The following is a 19,651-nucleotide window of genomic DNA, read 5'->3' as shown; positions in this document are numbered from 1 at the left end:
GAGTGATAATGAGCTCATTGATTAAATGCAATTAATGAATAGATTGCCACCTCTTGTTGTGTGTCGTCTGTGTTTCTGTGTTTCCGGCATTTCACATTGGAACACCTCATTCACCTTCCTTGTCTTCTCTCCGCCCTCCGTTTTAGGTAAGTTAAAGAGCTGCACCTGAGCCAGCCACTGATTGATTGATTGATTGATTGATTGATTGATTGATTGATTGATTGATTGATTGATTGATTGATGCAGCACAACAGTCAAATAGTGGAGTGGAGTAGGGGAACAGCAAACAGCCAATAAAGCAGCCCGCCCGCTCGCCTGCCCGCCACAATGGACCTACCTGTGTACACTAGATGGATGTGATGGAATGTACTGTCGTCCCTACATTTCAAGAAGAAGTAAGAATTGCAGTTGCAACAAAGCCTTGCTTGCCTACAAAGAGAGCAGCAATTTGGATTTGTTACTATGTTACCTAGAAGAATAACAAACTGTGCAAGGATGGAGGTTGTAGGAGCAAGGAGAAGTTGTCTGTAAAGTTGGTGGATGCCTATTTTCCATTTTGCAGTCCCTTGTCTCCCTCTTGTGGCCTCCTGGAGGCAACTAGCTGTGCAAAAAAAAGACAGCCTGGCGGCCGGCTGTTGCAGTGTTGCCCTCTCAGGCAACACTGAGTGACTGACTGAGCCTCACCGTCTTATATAAAGTTCAGACGGAACTTTGCACGTGTCATAGTGGAGCCCTCAGGATTCCAGAGCCAGCTTTCTGACATCATAATGGGGCCTCAGAGATAAAAGCCTGGGCCCAGGCAGTGTTGGTCAGTGCTGCTCAGCAGGCAGCACTGGACTGGACTGGATTACAGCTGATACAAGGTGTGAAGGAACAAGGGGTGGCTGTGGGCATGCACTTGCTGCCGCTGCCAGTGTTTATCTGCATGGCAGCAGGGCATTTGGGCGTTGCCAGGAAGGCGTTTTTATGTAGATTCCTCCTCTTTCAGCACTGCATTGTGGTGCAAGCAAAAGAAGCAAATCCTGTCTGGCTTCCTCTCCGGCCTTTATTCACCTCCCGTGTAGCTGTGAGTGTGTGAGCCTGCAGGGCCCCATGGAATTGCCTAGAAGTAGGCTGAATCGCTGCAAGGGCTGAACAGCAGTATCGGGCAGGCTCGGGCAACGCGCGGCCCGTTCGGGTTATCGCTTCTCGGCCTTTTGGCTAAGATCAAGTGTAGTATCTGTTCTTATCAGTTTAATATCTGATACGTCCCCTATCTGGGGACCATATATTAAATGGATTTTTAGAACAGGGAGATGGAAATAGAGCTTGCTCTGTCCACTCCACGCATTGACCTGGTATTGCAGTATTTCCAGGACCGGTGCACCCTTTCCTTATGTGTTGACTAAAAGCAGATTCCAAAAGTGTTTTTTGTCTTTGCTATTGTTTCTGTCTTTCTGAAGGGATCTCCCCTTTTAATCCCATTATTTCAACACCTGTTGGACAATGCATGAGTGATAATGAGCTCATTGATTAAATGCAATTAATGAATAGATTGCCACCTCTTGTTGTGTGTCGTCTGTGTTTCTGTGTTTCCGGCATTTCACATTGGAACACCTCATTCACCTTCCTTGTCTTCTCTCCGCCCTCCCTTTTAGGTAAGTTAAAGAGCTGCACCTGAGCCAGCCACTGATTGATTGATTGATTGATTGATTGATTGATTGATTGATTGATTGATTGATTGATTGATTGATTGATTGATTGATGCAGCACAACAGTCAAATAGTGGAGTGGAGTAGGGGAACAGCAAACAGCCAATAAAGCAGCCCGCCCGCTCGCCTGCCCGCCACAATGGACCTACCTGTGTACACTAGATGGATGTGATGGAATGTACTGTCGTCCCTACATTTCAAGAAGAAGTAAGAATTGCAGTTGCAACAAAGCCTTGCTTGCCTACAAAGAGAGCAGCAATTTGGATTTGTTACTATGTTACCTAGAAGAATAACAAACTGTGCAAGGATGGAGGTTGTAGGAGCAAGGAGAAGTTGTCTGTAAAGTTGGTGGATGCCTATTTTCCATTTTGCAGTCCCTTGTCTCCCTCTTGTGGCCTCCTGGAGGCAACTAGCTGTGCAAAAAAAAGACAGCCTGGCGGCCGGCTGTTGCAGTGTTGCCCTCTCAGGCAACACTGAGTGACTGACTGAGCCTCACCGTCTTATATAAAGTTCAGACGGAACTTTGCACGTGTCATAGTGGAGCCCTCAGGATTCCAGAGCCAGCTTTCTGACATCATAATGGGGCCTCAGAGATAAAAGCCTGGGCCCAGGCAGTGTTGGTCAGTGCTGCTCAGCAGGCAGCACTGGACTGGACTGGATTACAGCTGATACAAGGTGTGAAGGAACAAGGGGTGGCTGTGGGCATGCACTTGCTGCCGCTGCCAGTGTTTATCTGCATGGCAGCAGGGCATTTGGGCGTTGCCAGGAAGGCGTTTTTATGTAGATTCCTCCTCTTTCAGCACTGCATTGTGGTGCAAGCAAAAGAAGCAAATCCTGTCTGGCTTCCTCTCCGGCCTTTATTCACCTCCCGTGTAGCTGTGAGTGTGTGAGCCTGCAGGGCCCCATGGAATTGCCTAGAAGTAGGCTGAATCGCTGCAAGGGCTGAACAGCAGTATCGGGCAGGCTCGGGCAACGCGCGGCCCGTTCGGGTTATCGCTTCTCGGCCTTTTGGCTAAGATCAAGTGTAGTATCTGTTCTTATCAGTTTAATATCTGATACGTCCCCTATCTGGGGACCATATATTAAATGGATTTTTAGAACAGGGAGATGGAAATAGAGCTTGCTCTGTCCACTCCACGCATTGACCTGGTATTGCAGTATTTCCAGGACCGGTGCACCCTTTCCTTATGTGTTGACTAAAAGCAGATTCCAAAAGTGTTTTTTGTCTTTGCTATTGTTTCTGTCTTTCTGAAGGGATCTCCCCTTTTAATCCCATTATTTCAACACCTGTTGGACAATGCATGAGTGATAATGAGCTCATTGATTAAATGCAATTAATGAATAGATTGCCACCTCTTGTTGTGTGTCGTCTGTGTTTCTGTGTTTCCGGCATTTCACATTGGAACACCTCATTCACCTTCCTTGTCTTCTCTCCGCCCTCCCTTTTAGGTAAGTTAAAGAGCTGCACCTGAGCCAGCCACTGATTGATTGATTGATTGATTGATTGATTGATTGATTGATTGATTGATTGATTGATGCAGCACAACAGTCAAATAGTGGAGTGGAGTAGGGGAACAGCAAACAGCCAATAAAGCAGCCCGCCCGCTCGCCTGCCCGCCACAATGGACCTACCTGTGTACACTAGATGGATGTGATGGAATGTACTGTCGTCCCTACATTTCAAGAAGAAGTAAGAATTGCAGTTGCAACAAAGCCTTGCTTGCCTACAAAGAGAGCAGCAATTTGGATTTGTTACTATGTTACCTAGAAGAATAACAAACTGTGCAAGGATGGAGGTTGTAGGAGCAAGGAGAAGTTGTCTGTAAAGTTGGTGGATGCCTATTTTCCATTTTGCAGTCCCTTGTCTCCCTCTTGTGGCCTCCTGGAGGCAACTAGCTGTGCAAAAAAAAGACAGCCTGGCGGCCGGCTGTTGCAGTGTTGCCCTCTCAGGCAACACTGAGTGACTGACTGAGCCTCACCGTCTTATATAAAGTTCAGACGGAACTTTGCACGTGTCATAGTGGAGCCCTCAGGATTCCAGAGCCAGCTTTCTGACATCATAATGGGGCCTCAGAGATAAAAGCCTGGGCCCAGGCAGTGTTGGTCAGTGCTGCTCAGCAGGCAGCACTGGACTGGACTGGATTACAGCTGATACAAGGTGTGAAGGAACAAGGGGTGGCTGTGGGCATGCACTTGCTGCCGCTGCCAGTGTTTATCTGCATGGCAGCAGGGCATTTGGGCGTTGCCAGGAAGGCGTTTTTATGTAGATTCCTCCTCTTTCAGCACTGCATTGTGGTGCAAGCAAAAGAAGCAAATCCTGTCTGGCTTCTAGCTGTGAGTGTGTGAGCCTGCAGGGCCCCATGGAATTGCCTAGAAGTAGGCTGAATCGCTGCAAGGGCTGAACAGCAGTATCGGGCAGGCTCGGGCAACGCGCGGCCCGTTCGGGTTATCGCTTCTCGGCCTTTTGGCTAAGATCAAGTGTAGTATCTGTTCTTATCAGTTTAATATCTGATACGTCCCCTATCTGGGGACCATATATTAAATGGATTTTTAGAACAGGGAGATGGAAATAGAGCTTGCTCTGTCCACTCCACGCATTGACCTGGTATTGCAGTATTTCCTTATGTGTTGACTAAAAGCAGATTCCAAAAGTTGCTATTGTTTCTGTCTTTCTGAAGGGATCTCCCCTTTTAATCCCATTATTTCAACACCTGTTGGACAATGCATGAGTGATAATGAGCTCATTGATTAAATGCAATTAATGAATAGATTGCCACCTCTTGTTGTGTGTCGTCTGTGTTTCTGTGTTTCCGGCATTTCACATTGGAACACCTCATTCACCTTCCTTGTCTTCTCTCCGCCCTCCCTTTTAGGTAAGTTAAAGAGCTGCACCTGAGCCAGCCACTGATTGATTGATTGATTGATTGATTGATTGATTGATTGATTGATTGATTGATTGATGCAGCACAACAGTCAAATAGTGGAGTGGAGTAGGGGAACAGCAAACAGCCAATAAAGCAGCCCGCCCGCTCGCCTGCCCGCCACAATGGACCTACCTGTGTACACTAGATGGATGTGATGGAATGTACTGTCGTCCCTACATTTCAAGAAGAAGTAAGAATTGCAGTTGCAACAAAGCCTTGCTTGCCTACAAAGAGAGCAGCAATTTGGATTTGTTACTATGTTACCTAGAAGAATAACAAACTGTGCAAGGATGGAGGTTGTAGGAGCAAGGAGAAGTTGTCTGTAAAGTTGGTGGATGCCTATTTTCCATTTTGCAGTCCCTTGTCTCCCTCTTGTGGCCTCCTGGAGGCAACTAGCTGTGCAAAAAAAAGACAGCCTGGCGGCCGGCTGTTGCAGTGTTGCCCTCTCAGGCAACACTGAGTGACTGACTGAGCCTCACCGTCTTATATAAAGTTCAGACGGAACTTTGCACGTGTCATAGTGGAGCCCTCAGGATTCCAGAGCCAGCTTTCTGACATCATAATGGGGCCTCAGAGATAAAAGCCTGGGCCCAGGCAGTGTTGGTCAGTGCTGCTCAGCAGGCAGCACTGGACTGGACTGGATTACAGCTGATACAAGGTGTGAAGGAACAAGGGGTGGCTGTGGGCATGCACTTGCTGCCGCTGCCAGTGTTTATCTGCATGGCAGCAGGGCATTTGGGCGTTGCCAGGAAGGCGTTTTTATGTAGATTCCTCCTCTTTCAGCACTGCATTGTGGTGCAAGCAAAAGAAGCAAATCCTGTCTGGCTTCCTCTCCGGCCTTTATTCACCTCCCGTGTAGCTGTGAGTGTGTGAGCCTGCAGGGCCCCATGGAATTGCCTAGAAGTAGGCTGAATCGCTGCAAGGGCTGAACAGCAGTATCGGGCAGGCTCGGGCAACGCGCGGCCCGTTCGGGTTATCGCTTCTCGGCCTTTTGGCTAAGATCAAGTGTAGTATCTGTTCTTATCAGTTTAATATCTGATACGTCCCCTATCTGGGGACCATATATTAAATGGATTTTTAGAACAGGGAGATGGAAATAGAGCTTGCTCTGTCCATTCCACGCATTGACCTGGTATTGCAGTATTTCCAGGACCGGTGCACCCTTTCCTTATGTGTTGACTAAAAGCAGATTCCAAAAGTGTTTTTTGTCTTTGCTATTGTTTCTGTCTTTCTGAAGGGATCTCCCCTTTTAATCCCATTATTTCAACACCTGTTGGACAATGCATGAGTGATAATGATCTCATTGATTAAATGCAATTAATGAATAGATTGCCACCTCTTGTTGTGTGTCGTCTGTGTTTCTGTGTTTCCGGCATTTCACATTGGAATACCTCATTCACCTTCCTTGTCTTCTCTCCGCCCTCCCTTTTAGGTAAGTTAAAGAGCTGCACCTGAGCCAGCCACTGATTGATTGATTGATTGATTGATTGATTGATTGATTGATTGATTGATGCAGCACAACAGTCAAATAGTGGAGTGGAGTAGGGGAACAGCAAACAGCCAATAAAGCAGCCCGCCCGCTCGCCTGCCCGCCACAATGGACCTACCTGTGTACACTAGATGGATGTGATGGAATGTACTGTCGTCCCTACATTTCAAGAAGAAGTAAGAATTGCAGTTGCAACAAAGCCTTGCTTGCCTACAAAGAGAGCAGCAATTTGGATTTGTTACTATGTTACCTAGAAGAATAACAAACTGTGCAAGGATGGAGGTTGTAGGAGCAAGGAGAAGTTGTCTGTAAAGTTGGTGGATGCCTATTTTCCATTTTGCAGTCCCTTGTCTCCCTCTTGTGGCCTCCTGGAGGCAACTAGCTGTGCAAAAAAAAGACAGCCTGGCGGCCGGCTGTTGCAGTGTTGCCCTCTCAGGCAACACTGAGTGACTGACTGAGCCTCACCGTCTTATATAAAGTTCAGACGGAACTTTGCACGTGTCATAGTGGAGCCCTCAGGATTCCAGAGCCAGCTTTCTGACATCATAATGGGGCCTCAGAGATAAAAGCCTGGGCCCAGGCAGTGTTGGTCAGTGCTGCTCAGCAGGCAGCACTGGACTGGACTGGATTACAGCTGATACAAGGTGTGAAGGAACAAGGGGTGGCTGTGGGCATGCACTTGCTGCCGCTGCCAGTGTTTATCTGCATGGCAGCAGGGCATTTGGGCGTTGCCAGGAAGGCGTTTTTATGTAGATTCCTCCTCTTTCAGCACTGCATTGTGGTGCAAGCAAAAGAAGCAAATCCTGTCTGGCTTCCTCTCCGGCCTTTATTCACCTCCCGTGTAGCTGTGAGTGTGTGAGCCTGCAGGGCCCCATGGAATTGCCTAGAAGTAGGCTGAATCGCTGCAAGGGCTGAACAGCAGTATCGGGCAGGCTCGGGCAACGCGCGGCCCGTTCGGGTTATCGCTTCTCGGCCTTTTGGCTAAGATCAAGTGTAGTATCTGTTCTTATCAGTTTAATATCTGATACGTCCCCTATCTGGGGACCATATATTAAATGGATTTTTAGAACAGGGAGATGGAAATAGAGCTTGCTCTGTCCACTCCACGCATTGACCTGGTATTGCAGTATTTCCAGGACCGGTGCACCCTTTCCTTATGTGTTGACTAAAAGCAGATTCCAAAAGTGTTTTTTGTCTTTGCTATTGTTTCTGTCTTTCTGAAGGGATCTCCCCTTTTAATCCCATTATTTCAACACCTGTTGGACAATGCATGAGTGATAATGAGCTCATTGATTAAATGCAATTAATGAATAGATTGCCACCTCTTGTTGTGTGTCGTCTGTGTTTCTGTGTTTCCGGCATTTCACATTGGAACACCTCATTCACCTTCCTTGTCTTCTCTCCGCCCTCCCTTTTAGGTAAGTTAAAGAGCTGCACCTGAGCCAGCCACTGATTGATTGATTGATTGATTGATTGATTGATTGATTGATTGATTGATTGATGCAGCACAACAGTCAAATAGTGGAGTGGAGTAGGGGAACAGCAAACAGCCAATAAAGCAGCCCGCCCGCTCGCCTGCCCGCCACAATGGACCTACCTGTGTACACTAGATGGATGTGATGGAATGTACTGTCGTCCCTACATTTCAAGAAGAAGTAAGAATTGCAGTTGCAACAAAGCCTTGCTTGCCTACAAAGAGAGCAGCAATTTGGATTTGTTACTATGTTACCTAGAAGAATAACAAACTGTGCAAGGATGGAGGTTGTAGGAGCAAGGAGAAGTTGTCTGTAAAGTTGGTGGATGCCTATTTTCCATTTTGCAGTCCCTTGTCTCCCTCTTGTGGCCTCCTGGAGGCAACTAGCTGTGCAAAAAAAAGACAGCCTGGCGGCCGGCTGTTGCAGTGTTGCCCTCTCAGGCAACACTGAGTGACTGACTGAGCCTCACCGTCTTATATAAAGTTCAGACGGAACTTTGCACGTGTCATAGTGGAGCCCTCAGGATTCCAGAGCCACCTTTCTGACATCATAATGGGGCCTCAGAGATAAAAGCCTGGGCCCAGGCAGTGTTGGTCAGTGCTGCTCAGCAGGCAGCACTGGACTGGACTGGATTACAGCTGATACAAGGTGTGAAGGAACAAGGGGTGGCTGTGGGCATGCACTTGCTGCCGCTGCCAGTGTTTATCTGCATGGCAGCAGGGCATTTGGGCGTTGCCAGGAAGGCGTTTTTATGTAGATTCCTCCTCTTTCAGCACTGCATTGTGGTGCAAGCAAAAGAAGCAAATCCTGTCTGGCTTCCTCTCCGGCCTTTATTCACCTCCCGTGTAGCTGTGAGTGTGTGAGCCTGCAGGGCCCCATGGAATTGCCTAGAAGTAGGCTGAATCGCTGCAAGGGCTGAACAGCAGTATCGGGCAGGCTCGGGCAACGCGCGGCCCGTTCGGGTTATCGCTTCTCGGCCTTTTGGCTAAGATCAAGTGTAGTATCTGTTCTTATCAGTTTAATATTTGATACGTCCCCTATCTGGGGACCATATATTAAATGGATTTTTAGAACAGGGAGATGGAAATAGAGCTTGCTCTGTCCACTCCACGCATTGACCTGGTATTGCAGTATTTCCAGGACCGGTGCACCCTTTCCTTATGTGTTGACTAAAAGCAGATTCCAAAAGTGTTTTTTGTCTTTGCTATTGTTTCTGTCTTTCTGAAGGGATCTCCCCTTTTAATCCCATTATTTCAACACCTGTTGGACAATGCATGAGTGATAATGAGCTCATTGATTAAATGCAATTAATGAATAGATTGCCACCTCTTGTTGTGTGTCGTCTGTGTTTCTGTGTTTCCGGCATTTCACATTGGAACACCTCATTCACCTTCCTTGTCTTCTCTCCGCCCTCCCTTTTAGGTAAGTTAAAGAGCTGCACCTGAGCCAGCCACTGATTGATTGATTGATTGATTGATTGATTGATTGATTGATTGATTGATTGATTGATTGATTGATTGATGCAGCACAACAGTCAAATAGTGGAGTGGAGTAGGGGAACAGCAAACAGCCAATAAAGCAGCCCGCCCGCTCGCCTGCCCGCCACAATGGACCTACCTGTGTACACTAGATGGATGTGATGGAATGTACTGTCGTCCCTACATTTCAAGAAGAAGTAAGAATTGCAGTTGCAACAAAGCCTTGCTTGCCTACAAAGAGAGCAGCAATTTGGATTTGTTACTATGTTACCTAGAAGAATAACAAACTGTGCAAGGATGGAGGTTGTAGGAGCAAGGAGAAGTTGTCTGTAAAGTTGGTGGATGCCTATTTTCCATTTTGCAGTCCCTTGTCTCCCTCTTGTGGCCTCCTGGAGGCAACTAGCTGTGCAAAAAAAAGACAGCCTGGCGGCCGGCTGTTGCAGTGTTGCCCTCTCAGGCAACACTGAGTGACTGACTGAGCCTCACCGTCTTATATAAAGTTCAGACGGAACTTTGCACGTGTCATAGTGGAGCCCTCAGGATTCCAGAGCCAGCTTTCTGACATCATAATGGGGCCTCAGAGATAAAAGCCTGGGCCCAGGCAGTGTTGGTCAGTGCTGCTCAGCAGGCAGCACTGGACTGGACTGGATTACAGCTGATACAAGGTGTGAAGGAACAAGGGGTGGCTGTGGGCATGCACTTGCTGCCGCTGCCAGTGTTTATCTGCATGGCAGCAGGGCATTTGGGCGTTGCCAGGAAGGCGTTTTTATGTAGATTCCTCCTCTTTCAGCACTGCATTGTGGTGCAAGCAAAAGAAGCAAATCCTGTCTGGCTTCCTCTCCGGCCTTTATTCACCTCCCGTGTAGCTGTGAGTGTGTGAGCCTGCAGGGCCCCATGGAATTGCCTAGAAGTAGGCTGAATCGCTGCAAGGGCTGAACAGCAGTATCGGGCAGGCTCGGGCAACGCGCGGCCCGTTCGGGTTATCGCTTCTCGGCCTTTTGGCTAAGATCAAGTGTAGTATCTGTTCTTATCAGTTTAATATCTGATACGTCCCCTATCTGGGGACCATATATTAAATGGATTTTTAGAACAGGGAGATGGAAATAGAGCTTGCTCTGTCCACTCCACGCATTGACCTGGTATTGCAGTATTTCCAGGACCGGTGCACCCTTTCCTTATGTGTTGACTAAAAGCAGATTCCAAAAGTGTTTTTTGTCTTTGCTATTGTTTCTGTCTTTCTGAAGGGATCTCCCCTTTTAATCCCATTATTTCAACACCTGTTGGACAATGCATGAGTGATAATGAGCTCATTGATTAAATGCAATTAATGAATAGATTGCCACCTCTTGTTGTGTGTCGTCTGTGTTTCTGTGTTTCCGGCATTTCACATTGGAACACCTCATTCACCTTCCTTGTCTTCTCTCCGCTCTCCCTTTTAGGTAAGTTAAAGAGCTGCACCTGAGCCAGCCACTGATTGATTGATTGATTGATTGATTGATTGATTGATTGATTGATTGATTGATTGATTGATTGATGCAGCACAACAGTCAAATAGTGGAGTGGAGTAGGGGAACAGCAAACAGCCAATAGAGCAGCCCGCCCGCTCGCCTGCCCGCCACAATGGACCTACCTGTGTACACTAGATGGATGTGATGGAATGTACTGTCGTCCCTACATTTCAAGAAGAAGTAAGAATTGCAGTTGCAACAAAGCCTTGCTTGCCTACAAAGAGAGCAGCAATTTGGATTTGTTACTATGTTACCTAGAAGAATAACAAACTGTGCAAGGATGGAGGTTGTAGGAGCAAGGAGAAGTTGTCTGTAAAGTTGGTGGATGCCTATTTTCCATTTTGCAGTCCCTTGTCTCCCTCTTGTGGCCTCCTGGAGGCAACTAGCTGTGCAAAAAAAAGACAGCCTGGCGGCCGGCTGTTGCAGTGTTGCCCTCTCAGGCAACACTGAGTGACTGACTGAGCCTCACCGTCTTATATAAAGTTCAGACGGAACTTTGCACGTGTCATAGTGGAGCCCTCAGGATTCCAGAGCCAGCTTTCTGACATCATAATGGGGCCTCAGAGATAAAAGCCTGGGCCCAGGCAGTGTTGGTCAGTGCTGCTCAGCAGGCAGCACTGGACTGGACTGGATTACAGCTGATACAAGGTGTGAAGGAACAAGGGGTGGCTGTGGGCATGCACTTGCTGCCGCTGCCAGTGTTTATCTGCATGGCAGCAGGGCATTTGGGCGTTGCCAGGAAGGCGTTTTTATGTAGATTCCTCCTCTTTCAGCACTGCATTGTGGTGCAAGCAAAAGAAGCAAATCCTGTCTGGCTTCCTCTCCGGCCTTTATTCACCTCCCGTGTAGCTGTGAGTGTGTGAGCCTGCAGGGCCCCATGGAATTGCCTAGAAGTAGGCTGAATCGCTGCAAGGGCTGAACAGCAGTATCGGGCAGGCTCGGGCAACGCGCGGCCCGTTCGGGTTATCGCTTCTCGGCCTTTTGGCTAAGATCAAGTGTAGTATCTGTTCTTATCAGTTTAATATCTGATACGTCCCCTATCTGGGGACCATATATTAAATGGATTTTTAGAACAGGGAGATGGAAATAGAGCTTGCTCTGTCCACTCCACGCATTGACCTGGTATTGCAGTATTTCCAGGACCGGTGCACCCTTTCCTTATGTGTTGACTAAAAGCAGATTCCAAAAGTGTTTTTTGTCTTTGCTATTGTTTCTGTCTTTCTGAAGGGATCTCCCCTTTTAATCCCATTATTTCAACACCTGTTGGACAATGCATGAGTGATAATGAGCTCATTGATTAAATGCAATTAATGAATAGATTGCCACCTCTTGTTGTGTGTCGTCTGTGTTTCTGTGTTTCCGGCATTTCACATTGGAACACCTCATTCACCTTCCTTGTCTTCTCTCCGCCCTCCCTTTTAGGTAAGTTAAAGAGCTGCACCTGAGCCAGCCACTGATTGATTGATTGATTGATTGATTGATTGATTGATTGATGCAGCACAACAGTCAAATAGTGGAGTGGAGTAGGGGAACAGCAAACAGCCAATAAAGCAGCCCGCCCGCTCGCCTGCCCGCCACAATGGACCTACCTGTGTACACTAGATGGATGTGATGGAATGTACTGTCGTCCCTACATTTCAAGAAGAAGTAAGAATTGCAGTTGCAACAAAGCCTTGCTTGCCTACAAAGAGAGCAGCAATTTGGATTTGTTACTATGTTACCTAGAAGAATAACAAACTGTGCAAGGATGGAGGTTGTAGGAGCAAGGAGAAGTTGTCTGTAAAGTTGGTGGATGCCTATTTTCCATTTTGCAGTCCCTTGTCTCCCTCTTGTGGCCTCCTGGAGGCAACTAGCTGTGCAAAAAAAAGACAGCCTGGCGGCCGGCTGTTGCAGTGTTGCCCTCTCAGGCAACACTGAGTGACTGACTGAGCCTCACCGTCTTATATAAAGTTCAGACGGAACTTTGCACGTGTCATAGTGGAGCCCTCAGGATTCCAGAGCCAGCTTTCTGACATCATAATGGGGCCTCAGAGATAAAAGCCTGGGCCCAGGCAGTGTTGGTCAGTGCTGCTCAGCAGGCAGCACTGGACTGGACTGGATTACAGCTGATACAAGGTGTGAAGGAACAAGGGGTGGCTGTGGGCATGCACTTGCTGCCGCTGCCAGTGTTTATCTGCATGGCAGCAGGGCATTTGGGCGTTGCCAGGAAGGCGTTTTTATGTAGATTCCTCCTCTTTCAGCACTGCATTGTGGTGCAAGCAAAAGAAGCAAATCCTGTCTGGCTTCCTCTCCGGCCTTTATTCACCTCCCGTGTAGCTGTGAGTGTGTGAGCCTGCAGGGCCCCATGGAATTGCCTAGAAGTAGGCTGAATCGCTGCAAGGGCTGAACAGCAGTATCGGGCAGGCTCGGGCAACGCGCGGCCCGTTCGGGTTATCGCTTCTCGGCCTTTTGGCTAAGATCAAGTGTAGTATCTGTTCTTATCAGTTTAATATCTGATACGTCCCCTATCTGGGGACCATATATTAAATGGATTTTTAGAACAGGGAGATGGAAATAGAGCTTGCTCTGTCCACTCCACGCATTGACCTGGTATTGCAGTATTTCCAGGACCGGTGCACCCTTTCCTTATGTGTTGACTAAAAGCAGATTCCAAAAGTGTTTTTTGTCTTTGCTATTGTTTCTGTCTTTCTGAAGGGATCTCCCCTTTTAATCCCATTATTTCAACACCTGTTGGACAATGCATGAGTGATAATGAGCTCATTGATTAAATGCAATTAATGAATAGATTGCCACCTCTTGTTGTGTGTCGTCTGTGTTTCTGTGTTTCCGGCATTTCACATTGGAACACCTCATTCACCTTCCTTGTCTTCTCTCCGCCCTCCCTTTTAGGTAAGTTAAAGAGCTGCACCTGAGCCAGCCACTGATTGATTGATTGATTGATTGATTGATTGATTGATTGATTGATTGATTGATTGATTGATTGATGCAGCACAACAGTCAAATAGTGGAGTGGAGTAGGGGAACAGCAAACAGCCAATAAAGCAGCCCGCCCGCTCGCCTGCCCGCCACAATGGACCTACCTGTGTACACTAGATGGATGTGATGGAATGTACTGTCGTCCCTACATTTCAAGAAGAAGTAAGAATTGCAGTTGCAACAAAGCCTTGCTTGCCTACAAAGAGAGCAGCAATTTGGATTTGTTACTATGTTACCTAGAAGAATAACAAACTGTGCAAGGATGGAGGTTGTAGGAGCAAGGAGAAGTTGTCTGTAAAGTTGGTGGATGCCTATTTTCCATTTTGCAGTCCCTTGTCTCCCTCTTGTGGCCTCCTGGAGGCAACTAGCTGTGCAAAAAAAAGACAGCCTGGCGGCCGGCTGTTGCAGTGTTGCCCTCTCAGGCAACACTGAGTGACTGACTGAGCCTCACCGTCTTATATAAAGTTCAGACGGAACTTTGCACGTGTCATAGTGGAGCCCTCAGGATTCCAGAGCCAGCTTTCTGACATCATAATGGGGCCTCAGAGATAAAAGCCTGGGCCCAGGCAGTGTTGGTCAGTGCTGCTCAGCAGGCAGCACTGGACTGGACTGGATTACAGCTGATACAAGGTGTGAAGGAACAAGGGGTGGCTGTGGGCATGCACTTGCTGCCGCTGCCAGTGTTTATCTGCATGGCAGCAGGGCATTTGGGCGTTGCCAGGAAGGCGTTTTTATGTAGATTCCTCCTCTTTCAGCACTGCATTGTGGTGCAAGCAAAAGAAGCAAATCCTGTCTGGCTTCCTCTCCGGCCTTTATTCACCTCCCGTGTAGCTGTGAGTGTGTGAGCCTGCAGGGCCCCATGGAATTGCCTAGAAGTAGGCTGAATCGCTGCAAGGGCTGAACAGCAGTATCGGGCAGGCTCGGGCAACGCGCGGCCCGTTCGGGTTATCGCTTCTCGGCCTTTTGGCTAAGATCAAGTGTAGTATCTGTTCTTATCAGTTTAATATCTGATACGTCCCCTATCTGGGGACCATATATTAAATGGATTTTTAGAACAGGGAGATGGAAATAGAGCTTGCTCTGTCCACTCCACGCATTGACCTGGTATTGCAGTATTTCCAGGACCGGTGCACCCTTTCCTTATGTGTTGACTAAAAGCAGATTCCAAAAGTGTTTTTTGTCTTTGCTATTGTTTCTGTCTTTCTGAAGGGATCTCCCCTTTTAATCCCATTATTTCAACACCTGTTGGACAATGCATGAGTGATAATGAGCTCATTGATTAAATGCAATTAATGAATAGATTGCCACCTCTTGTTGTGTGTCGTCTGTGTTTCTGTGTTTCCGGCATTTCACATTGGAACACCTCATTCACCTTCCTTGTCTTCTCTCCGCCCTCCCTTTTAGGTAAGTTAAAGAGCTGCACCTGAGCCAGCCACTGATTGATTGATTGATTGATTGATTGATTGATTGATTGATTGATTGATTGATTGATGCAGCACAACAGTCAAATAGTGGAGTGGAGTAGGGGAACAGCAAACAGCCAATAAAGCAGCCCGCCCGCTCGCCTGCCCGCCACAATGGACCTACCTGTGTACACTAGATGGATGTGATGGAATGTACTGTCGTCCCTACATTTCAAGAAGAAGTAAGAATTGCAGTTGCAACAAAGCCTTGCTTGCCTACAAAGAGAGCAGCAATTTGGATTTGTTACTATGTTACCTAGAAGAATAACAAACTGTGCAAGGATGGAGGTTGTAGGAGCAAGGAGAAGTTGTCTGTAAAGTTGGTGGATGCCTATTTTCCATTTTGCAGTCCCTTGTCTCCCTCTTGTGGCCTCCTGGAGGCAACTAGCTGTGCAAAAAAAAGACAGCCTGGCGGCCGGCTGTTGCAGTGTTGCCCTCTCAGGCAACACTGAGTGACTGACTGAGCCTCACCGTCTTATATAAAGTTCAGACGGAACTTTGCACGTGTCATAGTGGAGCCCTCAGGATTCCAGAGCCAGCTTTCTGACATCATAATGGGGCCTCAGAGATAAAAGCCTGGGCCCAGGCAGTGTTGGTCAGTGCTGCTCAGCAGGCAGCACTGGACTGGACTGGATTACAGCTGATACAAGGTGTGAAGGAACAAGGGGTGGCTGTGGGCATGCACTTGCTGCCGCTGCCAGTGTTTATCTGCATGGCAGCAGGGCATTTGGGCGTTGCCAGGAAGGCGTTTTTATGTAGATTCCTCCTCTTTCAGCACTGCATTGTGGTGCAAGCAAAAGAAGCAAAGAAGCAAATCCTGTCTGGCTTCCTCTCCGGCCTTTATTCACCTCCCGTGTAGCTGTGAGTGTGTGAGCCTGCAGGGCCCCATGGAATTGCCTAGAAGTAGGCTGAATCGCTGCAAGGGCTGAACAGCAGTATCGGGCAGGCTCGGGCAACGCGCGGCCCGTTCGGGTTATCGCTTCTCGGCCTTTTGGCTAAGATCAAGTGTAGTATCTGTTCTTATCAGTTTAATATCTGATACGTCCCCTATCTGGGGACCATATATTAAATGGATTTTTAGAACAGGGAGATGGAAATAGAGCTTGCTCTGTCCACTCCACGCATTGACCTGGTATTGCAGTATTTCCAGGACCGGTGCACCCTTTCCTTATGTGTTGACTAAAAGCAGATTCCAAAAGTGTTTTTTGTCTTTGCTATTGTTTCTGTCTTTCTGAAGGGATCTCCCCTTTTAATCCCATTATTTCAACACCTGTTGGACAATGCATGAGTGATAATGAGCTCATTGATTAAATGCAATTAATGAATAGATTGCCACCTCTTGTTGTGTGTCGTCTGTGTTTCTGTGTTTCCGGCATTTCACATTGGAACACCTCATTCACCTTCCTTGTCTTCTCTCCGCCCTCCCTTTTAGGTAAGTTAAAGAGCTGCACCTGAGCCAGCCACTGATTGATTGATTGATTGATTGATTGATTGATTGATTGATTGATGCAGCACAACAGTCAAATAGTGGAGTGGAGTAGGGGAACAGCAAACAGCCAATAAAGCAGCCCGCCCGCTCGCCTGCCCGCCACAATGGACCTACCTGTGTACACTAGATGGATGTGATGGAATGTACTGTCGTCCCTACATTTCAAGAAGAAGTAAGAATTGCAGTTGCAACAAAGCCTTGCTTGCCTACAAAGAGAGCAGCAATTTGGATTTGTTACTATGTTACCTAGAAGAATAACAAACTGTGCAAGGATGGAGGTTGTAGGAGCAAGGAGAAGTTGTCTGTAAAGTTGGTGGATGCCTATTTTCCATTTTGCAGTCCCTTGTCTCCCTCTTGTGGCCTCCTGGAGACAACTAGCTGTGCAAAAAAAAGACAGCCTGGCGGCCGGCTGTTGCAGTGTTGCCCTCTCAGGCAACACTGAGTGACTGACTGAGCCTCACCGTCTTATATAAAGTTCAGACGGAACTTTGCACGTGTCATAGTGGAGCCCTCAGGATTCCAGAGCCAGCTTTCTGACATCATAATGGGGCCTCAGAGATAAAAGCCTGGGCCCAGGCAGTGTTGGTCAGTGCTGCTCAGCAGGCAGCACTGGACTGGACTGGATTACAGCTGATACAAGGTGTGAAGGAACAAGGGGTGGCTGTGGGCATGCACTTGCTGCCGCTGCCAGTGTTTATCTGCATGGCAGCAGGGCATTTGGGCGTTGCCAGGAAGGCGTTTTTATGTAGATTCCTCCTCTTTCAGCACTGCATTGTGGTGCAAGCAAAAGAAGCAAATCCTGTCTGGCTTCCTCTCCGGCCTTTATTCACCTCCCGTGTAGCTGTGAGTGTGTGAGCCTGCAGGGCCCCATGGAATTGCCTAGAAGTAGGCTGAATCGCTGCAAGGGCTGAACAGCAGTATCGGGCAGGCTCGGGCAACGCGCGGCCCGTTCGGGTTATCGCTTCTCGGCCTTTTGGCTAAGATCAAGTGTAGTATCTGTTCTTATCAGTTTAATATCTGATACGTCCCCTATCTGGGGACCATATATTAAATGGATTTTTAGAACAGGGAGATGGAAATAGAGCTTGCTCTGTCCACTCCACGCATTGACCTGGTATTGCAGTATTTCCAGGACCGGTGCACCCTTTCCTTATGTGTTGACTAAAAGCAGATTCCAAAAGTGTTTTTTGTCTTTGCTATTGTTTCTGTCTTTCTGAAGGGATCTCCCCTTTTAATCCCATTATTTCAACACCTGTTGGACAATGCATGAGTGATAATGAGCTCATTGATTAAATGCAATTAATGAATAGATTGCCACCTCTTGTTGTGTGTCGTCTGTGTTTCTGTGTTTCCGGCATTTCACATTGGAACACCTCATTCACCTTCCTTGTCTTCTCTCCGCCCTCCCTTTTAGGTAAGTTAAAGAGCTGCACCTGAGCCAGCCACTGATTGATTGATTGATTGATTGATTGATTGATTGATTGATTGATTGATTGATTGATTGATGCAGCACAACAGTCAAATAGTGGAGTGGAGTAGGGGAACAGCAAACAGCCAATAAAGCAGCCCGCCCGCTCGCCTGCCCGCCACAATGGACCTACCTGTGTACACTAGATGGATGTGATGGAATGTACTGTCGTCCCTACATTTCAAGAAGAAGTAAGAATTGCAGTTGCAACAAAGCCTTGCTTGCCTACAAAGAGAGCAGCAATTTGGATTTGTTACTATGTTACCTAGAAGAATAACAAACTGTGCAAGGATGGAGGTTGTAGGAGCAAGGAGAAGTTGTCTGTAAAGTTGGTGGATGCCTATTTTCCATTTTGCAGTCCCTTGTCTCCCTCTTGTGGCCTCCTGGAGGCAACTAGCTGTGCAAAAAAAAGACAGCCTGGCGGCCGGCTGTTGCAGTGTTGCCCTCTCAGGCAACACTGAGTGACTGACTGAGCCTCACCGTCTTATATAAAGTTCAGACGGAACTTTGCACGTGTCATAGTGGAGCCCTCAGGATTCCAGAGCCAGCTTTCTGACATCATAATGGGGCCTCAGAGATAAAAGCCTGGGCCCAGGCAGTGTTGGTCAGTGCTGCTCAGCAGGCAGCACTGGACTGGACTGGATTACAGCTGATACAAGGTGTGAAGGAACAAGGGGTGGCTGTGGGCATGCACTTGCTGCCGCTGCCAGTGTTTATCTGCATGGCAGCAGGGCATTTGGGCGTTGCCAGGAAGGCGTTTTTATGTAGATTCCTCCTCTTTCAGCACTGCATTGTGGTGCAAGCAAAAGAAGCAAATCCTGTCTGGCTTCCTCTCCGGCCTTTATTCACCTCCCGTGTAGCTGTGAGTGTGTGAGCCTGCAGGGCCCCATGGAATTGCCTAGAAGTAGGCTGAATCGCTGCAAGGGCTGAACAGCAGTATCGGGCAGGCTCGGGCAACGCGCGGCCCGTTCGGGTTATCGCTTCTCGGCCTTTTGGCTAAGATCAAGTGTAGTATCTGTTCTTATCAGTTTAATATCTGATACGTCCCCTATCTGGGGACCATATATTAAATGGATTTTTAGAACAGGGAGATGGAAATAGAGCTTGCTCTGTCCACTCCACGCATTGACCTGGTATTGCAGTATTTCCAGGACCGGTGCACCCTTTCCTTATGTGTTGACTAAAAGCAGATTCCAAAAGTGTTTTTTGTCTTTGCTATTGTTTCTGTCTTTCTGAAGGGATCTCCCCTTTTAATCCCATTATTTCAACACCTGTTGGACAATGCATGAGTGATAATGAGCTCATTGATTAAATGCAATTAATGAATAGATTGCCACCTCTTGTTGTGTGTCGTCTGTGTTTCTGTGTTTCCGGCATTTCACATTGGAACACCTCATTCACCTTCCTTGTCTTCTCTCCGCCCTCCCTTTTAGGTAAGTTAAAGAGCTGCACCTGAGCCAGCCACTGATTGATTGATTGATTGATTGATTGATTGATTGATTGATTGATTGATTGATTGATTGATGCAGCACAACAGTCAAATAGTGGAGTGGAGTAGGGGAACAGCAAACAGCCAATAAAGCAGCCCGCCCGCTCGCCTGCCCGCCACAATGGACCTACCTGTGTACACTAGATGGATGTGATGGAATGTACTGTCGTCCCTACATTTCAAGAAGAAGTAAGAATTGCA

General features: G+C 47.6%; 13 non-coding genes across 13 annotated transcripts; all 13 read left to right on the top strand.

Moving 5' to 3' along the window:
* Positions 1 to 1,180: 1,180 nt before the first annotated feature.
* Positions 1,181 to 1,371, top strand: LOC142729462 (U2 spliceosomal RNA). Its single transcript, XR_012878274.1, has one exon. It is a non-coding gene; the product is annotated as a U2 spliceosomal RNA (small nuclear RNA).
* Positions 1,372 to 2,683: 1,312 nt separating this feature from the next.
* Positions 2,684 to 2,874, top strand: LOC142729461 (U2 spliceosomal RNA). The gene has a single exon (XR_012878273.1). It is a non-coding gene; the product is annotated as a U2 spliceosomal RNA (small nuclear RNA).
* Positions 2,875 to 4,139: 1,265 nt separating this feature from the next.
* On the top strand, positions 4,140 to 4,330 carry LOC142729531 (U2 spliceosomal RNA). The gene has a single exon (XR_012878336.1). It is a non-coding gene; the product is annotated as a U2 spliceosomal RNA (small nuclear RNA).
* A 1,260-nt stretch (positions 4,331 to 5,590) lies between these two features.
* On the top strand, positions 5,591 to 5,781 carry LOC142729504 (U2 spliceosomal RNA). Its single transcript, XR_012878312.1, has one exon. It is a non-coding gene; the product is annotated as a U2 spliceosomal RNA (small nuclear RNA).
* Positions 5,782 to 7,065: 1,284 nt separating this feature from the next.
* LOC142729460 (U2 spliceosomal RNA) lies at positions 7,066 to 7,256 on the top strand. Its single transcript, XR_012878272.1, has one exon. It is a non-coding gene; the product is annotated as a U2 spliceosomal RNA (small nuclear RNA).
* Positions 7,257 to 8,544: 1,288 nt separating this feature from the next.
* Positions 8,545 to 8,735, top strand: LOC142729516 (U2 spliceosomal RNA). The gene has a single exon (XR_012878323.1). It is a non-coding gene; the product is annotated as a U2 spliceosomal RNA (small nuclear RNA).
* Positions 8,736 to 10,039: 1,304 nt separating this feature from the next.
* Positions 10,040 to 10,230, top strand: LOC142729458 (U2 spliceosomal RNA). The gene has a single exon (XR_012878270.1). It is a non-coding gene; the product is annotated as a U2 spliceosomal RNA (small nuclear RNA).
* A 1,300-nt stretch (positions 10,231 to 11,530) lies between these two features.
* LOC142729457 (U2 spliceosomal RNA) lies at positions 11,531 to 11,721 on the top strand. The gene has a single exon (XR_012878269.1). It is a non-coding gene; the product is annotated as a U2 spliceosomal RNA (small nuclear RNA).
* A 1,276-nt stretch (positions 11,722 to 12,997) lies between these two features.
* On the top strand, positions 12,998 to 13,188 carry LOC142729456 (U2 spliceosomal RNA). The gene has a single exon (XR_012878268.1). It is a non-coding gene; the product is annotated as a U2 spliceosomal RNA (small nuclear RNA).
* Positions 13,189 to 14,488: 1,300 nt separating this feature from the next.
* On the top strand, positions 14,489 to 14,679 carry LOC142729455 (U2 spliceosomal RNA). Its single transcript, XR_012878267.1, has one exon. It is a non-coding gene; the product is annotated as a U2 spliceosomal RNA (small nuclear RNA).
* Positions 14,680 to 15,979: 1,300 nt separating this feature from the next.
* LOC142729454 (U2 spliceosomal RNA) lies at positions 15,980 to 16,170 on the top strand. Its single transcript, XR_012878266.1, has one exon. It is a non-coding gene; the product is annotated as a U2 spliceosomal RNA (small nuclear RNA).
* Positions 16,171 to 17,450: 1,280 nt separating this feature from the next.
* On the top strand, positions 17,451 to 17,641 carry LOC142729452 (U2 spliceosomal RNA). Its single transcript, XR_012878265.1, has one exon. It is a non-coding gene; the product is annotated as a U2 spliceosomal RNA (small nuclear RNA).
* Positions 17,642 to 18,937: 1,296 nt separating this feature from the next.
* LOC142729451 (U2 spliceosomal RNA) lies at positions 18,938 to 19,128 on the top strand. The gene has a single exon (XR_012878264.1). It is a non-coding gene; the product is annotated as a U2 spliceosomal RNA (small nuclear RNA).
* Positions 19,129 to 19,651: the final 523 nt, after the last annotated feature.

This window comes from Rhinoderma darwinii, unplaced genomic scaffold (assembly GCF_050947455.1).
Source record: "Rhinoderma darwinii isolate aRhiDar2 unplaced genomic scaffold, aRhiDar2.hap1 Scaffold_718, whole genome shotgun sequence".
NCBI classification, from domain to species: domain Eukaryota; kingdom Metazoa; phylum Chordata; class Amphibia; order Anura; family Rhinodermatidae; genus Rhinoderma; species Rhinoderma darwinii.
Note: the sequence above shows the minus strand (reverse complement) of the source record. Positions and strands in the feature narration are given on the sequence as shown.